The 12,002-nt window shown below is 32.3% G+C and overlaps 1 pseudogene; it reads right to left on the reverse strand.

Annotated features, from left to right (window-relative positions):
* Positions 1-431: 431 nt before the first annotated feature.
* On the reverse strand, positions 432-9,186 carry LOC117904035 (annotated as a pseudogene).
* Between the last annotated feature and the right edge of the window lie 2,816 nt (positions 9,187-12,002).

Here is a 12,002-nt window from a genome sequence, read left to right on the forward strand (position 1 = left end):
CAAATTTCAATCATCTGATTGCCTAGAAGATAAATAATGCTCAAATGAATCAAATTTCACTTGTAGTTATAGTCTTTAATTTTGTTATTTTGTTAAGCTATAATGTTTGGAATTTTTAAACATTAGATTAGTGCTTCAGATCAAAACTAATGAGGATTATCATATGGGTACAACTAAGATTGTTACAAAAAAAAGAAGTTTTCTTTCATTAATGTTAACATAAGAAAAAAGGTAAGGAAAGAGGTATATTGTTCTATGTCCTATTAAAATGTTGGATAGTTTGCCACATGCAAAACACTTAAAATTACTCTTTTCATGAATAGAGTCAATACTTCAAACAATATGAAGAGTCAATACTTCAAATTGTGGTTACTTATAATAGAAAATGATTATAATGTATGCAAATGAACAAAAGAAAAAAATTATGGAGGTTACTTGAAACACCTAAGGCCAACAACAAGATGGCAAACAAAGGTCATCGCTAATCTAGTTTCAATCATACCACCTATGATTAGATTAAGGCTCGCTACTCTTGCTACATCAATAATTTCAAGGGCCCCAAGGACCTAACTTTCGCTACTTTAATATTAATGACATTTGCAAGGTTTCCTTCCATTATTTTCTTAACATCAACTAAATTCCGACAACTCTCATCAGCGGCAACAAATACCCCATATTTATCTCTAGAAACATTACCAACATGACCAAGACCTTCCCAATCATCCCTATGAATAGGTTGTTCAAATAGAACATAAGCCACTCCCATTTCTATAACAAAATAATATATTAATGATTTTTCACTAGTCATGAAGCCAAAATAATTAGAATGAAATGAGAAATGGCCATACGTTGGGGGAGAGAACCTTTCATTTTATATCATGCACAAGAAAATAGTTCTTTAGTTTTTGATAAGTTAATTGTCTAAAGTGGCTAATAGGTGCATTATGTTTGGAAAACATTTTTTTCCCTTTTGGTACTGTTCTTTAAAACATCCTTTACCATGTAACTTTTCAAGAACTTCAATGGCTACCTTTGGAGTGCATCCTTCATTAGCATCTAAGATAAATAAGCAATCAAGGTGTGCCACACGAATGGCTTGAAGAACTTCTATGTCTGCATTTAGATTCTTTCCCATTTTAAGCTTCGGTCTTGAATCCTTGTTTGCAATACTTTGTAGCCAATTCAGCAGCATCAACAGGGGAAATGATTGGAATCTACACATATGGAGATGGCTAAGATTAATTTTCATGTGTAAAGTTTTTGTAGTCTCATTAGTTCAGGTTAATTCTTTATATTTAGTATCTATAAATTAGTATTGGTCAATGTCGAGCCCCTCATTTCACCATGTAAGTTAATGAAACGTAAGAAAAAAAAACAACTAAGAACTTAAAGATATAGTTTTCAGTGAGATATAATCATCAAGGCAGGAACTGAATTGTTATATCAATAGTTATGGAATTTGACATTCCACCAAATAATATCCACAAAGGGATGCCCATGCTATTAGCAATTGCATTAATCAATATCATCTCAACTCCTACTTTAACCTTCAATTGCAGATACATTTTATGAGAGCTATAAAAAAACATTAGAATTTTATTGATAAGAGGACATGAAGATGCCCTAATAAGAAAAATCAATATACTAAACAAGAAATAAATACGTAAGTTATATCAACTTCCATGTCTATGTTTATTTTTCTTTGTTACTGTTAAGAAGAGTGATAAATCTATTGAATGTATAACTGTAAACGCAAAACAAACAGGTATTTATTTTTGTAAAATAAAAATGTTCTTCAACAACAAGGAGTGGGATTTTAGTGGCAAAAAAAAAAAAGGGATATTAAAATAAAAGAGCCATGAAAGATATACTCACAGCAAGTATAAACTGTTGTCTAACCCCAAAAAAAAATACCAAAACCAGATTTTTAATTTTTGTTATTACCCTCTCAAGTATAAACAACACCAAGGTAGTACGCCCCTAATATCCTAGAGCTTTGTAACACTAAAGTACGTAACATGTTTTAGTAATTGTCATAAAACTTAGCTTGTAATAGCAAATAACAATTGCTAGAGTTATTTTTAATTAGTTTTCTTCTTGATGTGTTTCTTGTTATAGTTAATTTCTTCTTTCTTTTTATCAAAAATATATTATAGAATGAATAAGAAATGTATATTAGTCATAACATCAAACAAGAAATGTATCTCAACAAATCATAAGCCATAAGAAGCCTTAGATAGGCTCTAACTATTGCTATCAACAAGAACATAAGACAAACATTTCTAGTAAAGCATTACAGAAAACTTATAATAATGAATCACATAAGAAAACAATTTTACCTAACAAACTTCATAATAGAACTTGCAATAAAGATTACTAGAATGAATAGTGTGCATGGCATGCATTCTTCTATCGAATAAAGTAAATTTTGTTTCATTATTCTAACTTATACCATGGATGCTCTACTATGGGATATAGTATTCAATTTTCAGCATTTAAAGAGGTTGGACAAAAAAATTGTCTTGTATCAGGATCTTGCACAATTATTTCATCTAAATAAACACTTACAACCTACCTAAAAAGGAAAATGAGGGTACTAACCGCTAGAAGCAAAGGATGTTTCCTAAGGGAAAGTACTCTTTAGACGACTAGTGGGGGAGATGTAATTAGCAACTACCATCTCGATAAGGTAATAGACTATGAAAAAACCATCAATTAACCAAAGAAATAGTCAACTTACTGTCAATAGTTAAACAACAAAAAACTTGACAAAACCTTGAACTATAAATTTAAAAAAAAAAAAAAAAAAAGTTAACAGAAGATTGTTATATAACTACACCTAACAATATCTACTATGCACCATATCTTGATTATAATACAACCATCAATTGTTAAATGACAATCTCAAGTGTCCTTAAATATAAAAGAGTTTGTCATTCCAAGAAGAAAAAAATAACACATGTAGATATATAATAACAAAACAAGCATACATTCACATTGTCCTGAAGTTGCTTATGTCAAATAACACTACATAAAGAAAGTTAGAGTTTGGTTCTCTCAATTAAAAGTAAAAATGTCACATGGAGGGATCAAGTACCACATGGAGGGGCTCTCCTCTTTATGTCTTGGACATCTTTGGTAATTCACATTAAAAGCATGAACATTAAAGGTAATGTAGACATCAAGAGAAACATCACAAGGAACCTGAACATCAAAAGAACCTAAAACACCAAAAACAGTTAGAGCATCAGAAGCACTTTGAACATCAGAAGTGACATTAGTATCCTCTACATCATTGATTCGTTCCCAATTGGTGTATCAGTTGATTCATGTCCTCTCAATGGTCCCTGACAATGGTGCCATTTGATTCGTGTCCAGCTGGTGTTCCTTGATTGTGGTCCTCAGACGGGAGTAATATACAAAATTTATAACCTATTACACCATGTACTAGGATAGCCTCTGCTAGCATAGCATAGTGGCTCTAGGATCGTTCACTGGGATGGGTTTTCACTTCACAATTGATATTAATTCAAAGCTGAATTGGTGCTTTTTCATTTCAAGGTTAGCTTTAAAAGAAAATATAAAGATGTTTGAGTGAAAAAGGTTTGGTTTTAAGCTAACTAAAAATAGTAACTGATTTTACTAATAAAGAAAAGCGTTTCTTGGAGTGTCATATCACTAGGCTCAGATTCCTTATACAAAAAGGGAGTTCCGGTCACTTGTTTCTTTTCCTCGCATTGGGGATTTAACATATAGTTATTTCCCGAACCAGTGTGGTACAGATGCTTCCCATTAATGGGTTCAAACACTAAATCCCTCTCACTAATGCATCTTGCAATGGTTCATACCTCTCACCTAGTATTGGCCATTCAAGGTGATCCTTAACCTTGGATTACCCGTCAAAAGCTCACAAGAGATAACTAATGGATGTCCCCTTAGAGTCCAAAAGCTTACCAAGTGTTGGCAATTCTAGAAAATCCTACCTTCAAATCACCTCCCAAAGGCTCGCAAGAGATAAACTAGTGCATCTCAATGGACAAAATCACTTGCCTTATCAAGTGTTGGCCCAGGTGATTTAAAGGCGTTTTAAGTTAACTAAAAAGATAAAAACCATTAACGGGTCACACTTTCTCTTCATTAAAAGCTGAAACAACAAAACTTCCAATTTTTGCATTCGGAAACTTACCCGGCTTTCTTCACTCCAAGAGACAAAGAGCCTAGCCACTCATCCTCTGAAGAAACATCCTCGAAGTTTGATTTGCTAGAAATAAAAATAATGAGAAAACAAAAATATGAAGGAAAAACAAAGCAAGTGCTCTGTAAAATATATTTCTTACTATCGTCGATTACATGATGGATTCGTTCTTTCATTACATTGGTTCAAAGATATATATAGAGAAGACATTTTCTAAGAAATATCCCAATAATATCTTTGACTGATTACAAGGAGAAAATAGAAATTTACACAAAATATCTTGAGAAAAAATCTAACTGAGTCGGTTGCAAATATATGAGATTGCACAAGTGGATTTCGCAAGGTGATTCACATGTTGAATTATCCATTTTGCAAGTTTGAACTTTGGTTTTGCAACTTGGAGGTGATTTCACAACTTGGAGATGATTCCACAACTTGGAGATGATTTGCAACTTCATTTGCAGCTTGGAGGTGATTTCGCAACGTGGTTCGCAGTTGCGAAGATGGAGGCATGGGTTGCGAAATGGCACTCGTGTGCCAAAGGTGGGTTTCACAACTGCGAAATGAGCTTTGGGCTGTGAAATTTAGCAGCTCATTTCGCAGTTGCGAAATTTTCGCACAACTTGATGCGGTTGTCTTCAAACGGCCATAACTTCTTCGCTTCAACTCCAATTCACACACCGTTTGAAGCGTTGGACTCTTGACTTCCTGATATTCAAAATGACATATAGTATGCATGAAATGGACTCCAGAAAGTACTCAAAATGTGTCCAATAGTTGATATCCTCTTGAATTCTTCATGTTAGATTTCTCTCTTTTTCCTCCTTGCATTCTTGATTGGCTTTGGCAAAGAACTACGAAGCTCCAACGCTTGAATTCTTCATGTAAATGAGCTTCCATTTTCTTTTCCATGGATTATATAAATCTTTCCCTCATCTTAGATTGCTTTGGTGATCAAAAAGCTATCAAAAACACCAAAACTTAACACAATTTGATTAGAAACGATTGCAAGGGTCCTTAACATGCCAATTGAGTTAAAAAGTAATAACTACTACTCAAAAGTGTTTAAAAGAGTTAATTACAAGCTATAAAATAGCACTTTTTGAGTAGTAATCAACCATCTATAAGGTCTGCTATGACCTCATCAAGAGGAAAATCAATAACATGAGAAACTAATCCATCATGCTCTATACGTGCACTCCCTCGTCCTCGACATCGTGCTTGACCTTAGCCTCTGTGAGGTGTTACAGGAGCTAGAATAGATGAGGATGCTATCATGACCAATGTCGATTATTGTTGATATGTTGTTGGGGTACTATAAGGCTGAATAGGTGTCTGTAATGATGTGGATGGTAGATCCTCTATATGTTCCTCGATAATAGGTGCTATATGAGTTTGAGAATGTTGATGCTGCTCCATAACATGTCTTCTACACCTCCCTTTCCTTCTTCCTCTCTTACCTCGTTGTGAAGATAAATGTGAGATTGTAATAGAGGGATTAATATGTGACCGACTCATCTCATCCACTACTTGCAAGGTACTTATAAGACAATGAATGTATATCTTTCTTTGTTGTTGGTGGAGTATTTGACCCTAACAACTCATTTATTCATTCCAATTTGTTGGCCTACATGTCCAAAGTAGAAGATGTTAGTTACAATTAAAGGCAAACCAAAAGAAAATGAATGAAAAAGTAATATTCTTGAAATTACCATAATATTATGGAAGGATCCTTGCTTAGTGATAAATCGATGTGTGATCGAACAATACCACTAATACAAGGGCCGTAATATGAAATATCTTCAAATACTAACTCACTACTAACTACATGATCATGATGGTGGCTCCATCTCTCTATATACTCTTGATGCTTAACCCTCGAATCAAGATCATGTTGACCTCATAAGTCAATGCTATGTGGTTTAATGCTAGTATAACATGACTCTGGTATATGCTAGGCCATACCAAATTAGCGTAGAACTCGATCTGACCTATGTCACTCAACAATATGGAAACAAATAAGTGGTAAAATAGTACACCAAATGTCATCACTAATAGTATAGTAGTTTGGTAATGTAGATATGATATCAGATGTGTAAGGTTACCATATACTGTGACTTGGCCTATGTTTATCAAAGGTAAATCTATACTAGCCAAGGACATGCGTGGATACCTCTGTGATAGAGAAAACATCTCTCCACCTAACATAAAGTAATAACATGTTAGCTGAGATAAAATGTAAGTGAAGTTCCTAATGAATTTTTTATAAGAAAATATCAATTGTTATATATACCATGTACCCAATGGAGGTGGTGGGAATGGAAGGCTATCATCACCAATGATATCATGTAGAAATACCTCCAATCTTTGAGAGACAATATGTGGAAATCTCTCTCATGCCCGTAGTTGCAATAATATTAATAGGTCATCTACGTCACCTGCCTGAACATGAGATGCTCAACAAATCTCCCTATAAAGTCAAGCTAAGCAAGCACTACCCTAAATAAACCCACCAACAACCTTAAAATCTAATAAATATGAAGAAACATGAGTTTCACAAAGAAACCAGACTTGTTTGCAAATAAATATTCTCCAATAAGTTGTAATATATATGCTATGGCATAATACATACATACATAGATATATATATATATATATATATATATATATATATATATGTATGTATGTATGTATGTATGTATGTATGTATTATGCCATAGCATATAATTACAACTTATTGAAAAGTTCATACATCACCAAAAGTTCATACATCGACAATAGTCAATACATCATGAAAAGTTCATGCATCACCAAAAGTTCATACATCATTACATATTTCAAAAGTCATTCATTAGGGATGTTAGAGGATTGTCTTTGATCTTTGTTAGGACACTTACGTCAATTATGACCCTCTTACTTGCATGCACCACACTAGACCTTTACACTAGGTTCTCTCTAATCCATCTCATTTTCATATGTGTGATGATGTAAGTCATCCTTATTCTCATAACATTATTGGATCAAGATGCAAAATTGGGAAATCTTGTTGAGGCCAATAGTCTTCATGTGGTATTAGACTAGATTATAGAACATAACAAGCTACATATTTTTCCATCCTATAATAGGCATCCACAAATTGTTAATTGTCTAACCTTACATAAGCACAAACAACTAAGACATGGGGGCAATTGTGACAAGTACAAGTATCTTCCTTAAGCTTCATGAATTGCTTATTATTGCCCCCATCCATATGGAATGCATGAACAGTAATGGTTACCTCAAAGGCCTCTTTTGTTCGATGAAATATAGTAACACTATGCCTACTTGCCTTAGCCTCCTAATTGATGATTTTATTCTTTGCATAAGAAGTGTACATTTCATTTTATTTTTTTTTTTAGTTTAGATTGTGTTTATATTCCACACCTTTCAAAGTAAGCAACAAAATTGTAAAAAATTAATTGTACCAATGCAATAATAGGCAATATACGAGCTCCCCTAAACACCCCATTAATGCTCCTTGCAATATCTGTCATCATACATCCATACCAAGATCCCCCATCATATGCTTGTGTTCATTTCTCTTTATCTACTTTATCAAAGAAATGCACACACTTCTCATTCAACTTCTATAGTTCCTCTATGCACAACTAAAACTTGCAAGGTTGATGTTGGGATCCAACCTTGTACACTAAGTCTTTTAAGACTTCGTTTCTATATTTTTTTATTGAAATTGATTGCCACATGTCTTAAACAATATCTATGATAAGCATGGGGTGGAGTTCATCCAACTTTGACATTTTGTACTGATGCCTTGATTCTTACATGACAATAAAATATTAAGCATATCCCATCCCTTTGAGTAACATGAAACCTCATTGTAGAAAGAAACTAAAACTAAAACTAATTATCTATTATTTTCTCCATAACAACTGCAAATACAAGAGGGAAGAAATGTCCAGTGGGATCAATTGAAGTTGCAATCAATAGCTTCCCTATGTACTTTCCATATAGGAATGTACCATCAATTTGAATGATTGACCTACAATGCTTGAATCCTTCTATAGTGACTCCAAATGCCCAAAACAATATTTTAAATCTTACATTGCCATTAAAGTTTCCCAAGGGATTTATTTTCCAAACAACTTTTGTACCAAGATTAGTTGCTTGAAGAACATTCATCCACTTGGGTAGAAGGTAGTAAGATGCATTATAATCACCAAACACTGTCATAATTGCTTTTCTCTTTGCTTCCCAAACTCTTCTATAGTGAACTTCATATCCATATTTATCTTTTATTATCTAATGCAATGTTGGCACTGATGTAAATGAATCCTTCCTTACAACATTTTGTATCTCCTAAAAATCAAGGTGGATCCCAATTGAGAGTAGGCTTATAAGAGTTTAGGATATACACAAGTATGAAAACTTTTGTATTGTGTTATCTCAAACAAATGGTGAGTTTTTATGTTGACATGCACGAAGTTTCCACTTACAAACTTCATCCCACCTCTTGCATCTTACTAACCATAAATGCAACTTTGATTCAAGTACAACCAAATTCTTATTGTTGCATATGCAAATCTTTTAACATCATATTATAAGTCCAAACCATAAGCTCTTATACAATACATCATGATCATTCCACATTCCACTACGTGCCCTAAGTTCTCTTGAGGCATAACATTTATCACATCCCAATTCAACTAACTCAACATCAAGGAAGGGATGACATATTCATGATCAAGGTGTGTAGACTCATTTCCTAGATGCTTCATTCTCTCAACATCATTATCTTAAACATCATGGTTTTCAAGTGCCTCATAAACATACCTTTCACTCGTGACCATATCATGCACCGCATTGAAATCTATCTTCATTAGAGGTTCATCATCATCTTCACTCATTTCAAGTGCATCATTAACATCCATTAATCTTTTATGAGAGAGTGGTACATCAATTGACAAGTCAATGGTGAAGCCAACATTCTCCATTTGTACTGATATGATCTCTACATACAACTCAACAGTATGAGGTGGAGGGAACTTTGTTGTTACATTAAACATTAAACATTAAACTCACGTCATCATCGTCATTTATGGGTATTGCTACAAAGTTGAAATTACCATCTCAAAGATTAATTGGATAATGATAAACCAACTTCAACTTTACTTGAGTAGAACCTTTGCACAACACCTCACATAAATGTACAACTAATTCATTGAATGTTGAGTCGCGTCTAACTAACATAGCCTTTACTGAAGGAAAATTGTAGCAAATCTCACTAGGTGCATTGATCCTTTTTCCATTAATGTAACAAAACACTATGTTTGAACTATCCCTCATTATTGATCCTAAAGCTTAGAAAAAATACAAGAGAGACTATTAATCTTGAATGAATAAAAGGAAATTCTAAATAAGACACAAAAGAAAAATTCTAATCCTTCTACACACACTTCCTCAACTTGAAAAATCATCTTCACATGCATTCTACATTTCACCAAATAATTATTAAGACACATACTTGTTCAACTTGAAATTTTCCCTTTGTCATATTTTTTTTATTCAAAGAGTGAAAAAATAAAGATAACAAAACTGAATTCTTTAATATCAAATTTATCCTAAAAATAGCCCACTTATAACGTCAAGGTTTGAGTTACAATTTACAAATTTAAACCCATTTATCGTATTTTTAAATAGTATAAATAAAGTTATTTCCTATAAACTTGCCCAATTTCAAGAAAGTGTGTAACTACACCTTCTTGAAAACAATCAAATGTAACCTTAATCTACAACTTTGCTCTTTCTAGTTTTGATCATGTATTAATAAAAATCCCTCACAACTACATAAACATTAGAATTCATTAGCATAAAACCCACTTTGCATTTTTACATTCTAAATGCAAAATGCTCTCATTGTTTACTGTAAATTAAAGTTGGGAAGACATGTCTCCATTGAGAAGGATGCTAAAGGGTAGAAAAGGGGAAAAAGAACAAGTGGGTTTCCTTGTTCATGTTCTTAACATTCTTAAATTTGACAAATACCCATTCAAAATTTCAAATGTGTCTAAAACAAGAAAGTTTTCAAATTCCATTTTCCCTTTGTTTTTTTTTTCCCCCAAGATGTATAAGTTTTGGGTTGAAAATTAAAAATCTTCAGAGCTCGTGCTACAAAAGTTAGGGATTTTTTTTAACAAACACTCGATAATAAAAATTTTAAAAACCATACTTGCAAAAATATGAAACTTGTAATGCAAAATATTTATTTATTTTTTAATTAGCATTGTTTTAGCACATGTTTTACCTTAATTTGATTTAAAAATAATATTAGAAAATGAAATAAAGTTGGAAAGCAACATTTTGGAAACAAATAATTAACCTTCACTAGTCTTTGCCAAACAAGGGATGAGATTGTTTGTGTCACCCCACCCTTATTTGCACACATTGAGGACCCTCTACCTACACAATAAGAAACCTTAAATCTGAAAATTTTTGAAGATAAATACAAACATAGCTAAAAAAAGACTAGGAAAAAATCAAAAAGAAAAATTTCAAGCTTACCTTATTGACGATCGAAAATGGTGCAAACTTTAAGGATGATTGATGGTGAAGATGAATGTGACTTCGGCCTCCTTTCTATGGAGAAAAAGTAGAACAAGAGGGTTAAAAACTTTTGATAGTACAACACCTCGAGACCTAGGATTCCTTTTAAGACATGAAATACTTCATTCTAATCAATTCAAGGCCCTCCTTAAGGATTGCAAATTCATTTTGCAAACGATTAAGGGAACACCTTCGCACACCTTGATAGAAGCCAATGCATCTGCATATTTCATAGCAAATGAAGACCAAAAGCAAAAGTCTTGTGCTTCTCCAACATCTCTTCGTGAAATGAAGTTAGAATTTGAAAGTGTAGAGCGAAAAATAGGGTTTTCAGAAAAGGGAAGAAAGGAAGAAGAGAATGAGAGTTTTGAAAAGGGAAATAAGGGTTTTCTACTGATAGTGATTACATGGCACCCATATGGAAAAATGTGCCATATTTTTATCAATATTTTTCAATGTGCATTCTTTTAATTTTTTAAAAATATTATATTTAATAAAAAATTTTGGTAATTGTTAGGGGTACTTGTTAGGTAGCAATAGAGTATGAGCTTAATTATTAGGTAACATTAGGACTTGGAAATAATAATAATAATAATTATTATCTTGAGTAAAATTTTTAATTTAATTTAAGTATATAAAAGAAAAAATGGTTAAGGTAAGATTAAGAAGAAATATGAATTTTATAAAAATTTGGAAACTCATAGATTTAAATTATTATTGTGAAGTTGAATGTAATATTAGGGATAATACTAATAATAGGAAAAAGATATTCGTTTAACTAAAAGGAATAAGTTTTGGAGAAGTTTACATTAAACAAATAAGTAAATATGAAAGATTTTTAACACAAGAATCTTATGTAAATTAGAAATTTAGAATAATAATAAGGCAAGAGCATGTTGAAGATGAAAACTCATTAATTAAATTATTATTGGTTAGGAAGTTGAAAATAAAAATAAAATTCTTTTTATATGTTATTTTGAATTATGGAAAATTTTATTTATATTTTCTTTGTTTATAAAAAATGAAAATTATGGAGATATGTTGTTTTTGTTTTGTAAGTTTAAATTAATGAAATAAAGTGTTTGACTCTACTTTATTTAGCCCTAGTCAACGGGTTATAATTGTTAACATTTTCGACCGTAGTCAATAGGTTGTTGACCTTTGGTTTCATTCACCTTAAAATGAACAAACTCGAGGCTAACAACTC

Source organism: Vitis riparia, chromosome 17 (genome assembly GCF_004353265.1).
Source record: "Vitis riparia cultivar Riparia Gloire de Montpellier isolate 1030 chromosome 17, EGFV_Vit.rip_1.0, whole genome shotgun sequence".
NCBI classification, from domain to species: domain Eukaryota; kingdom Viridiplantae; phylum Streptophyta; class Magnoliopsida; order Vitales; family Vitaceae; genus Vitis; species Vitis riparia.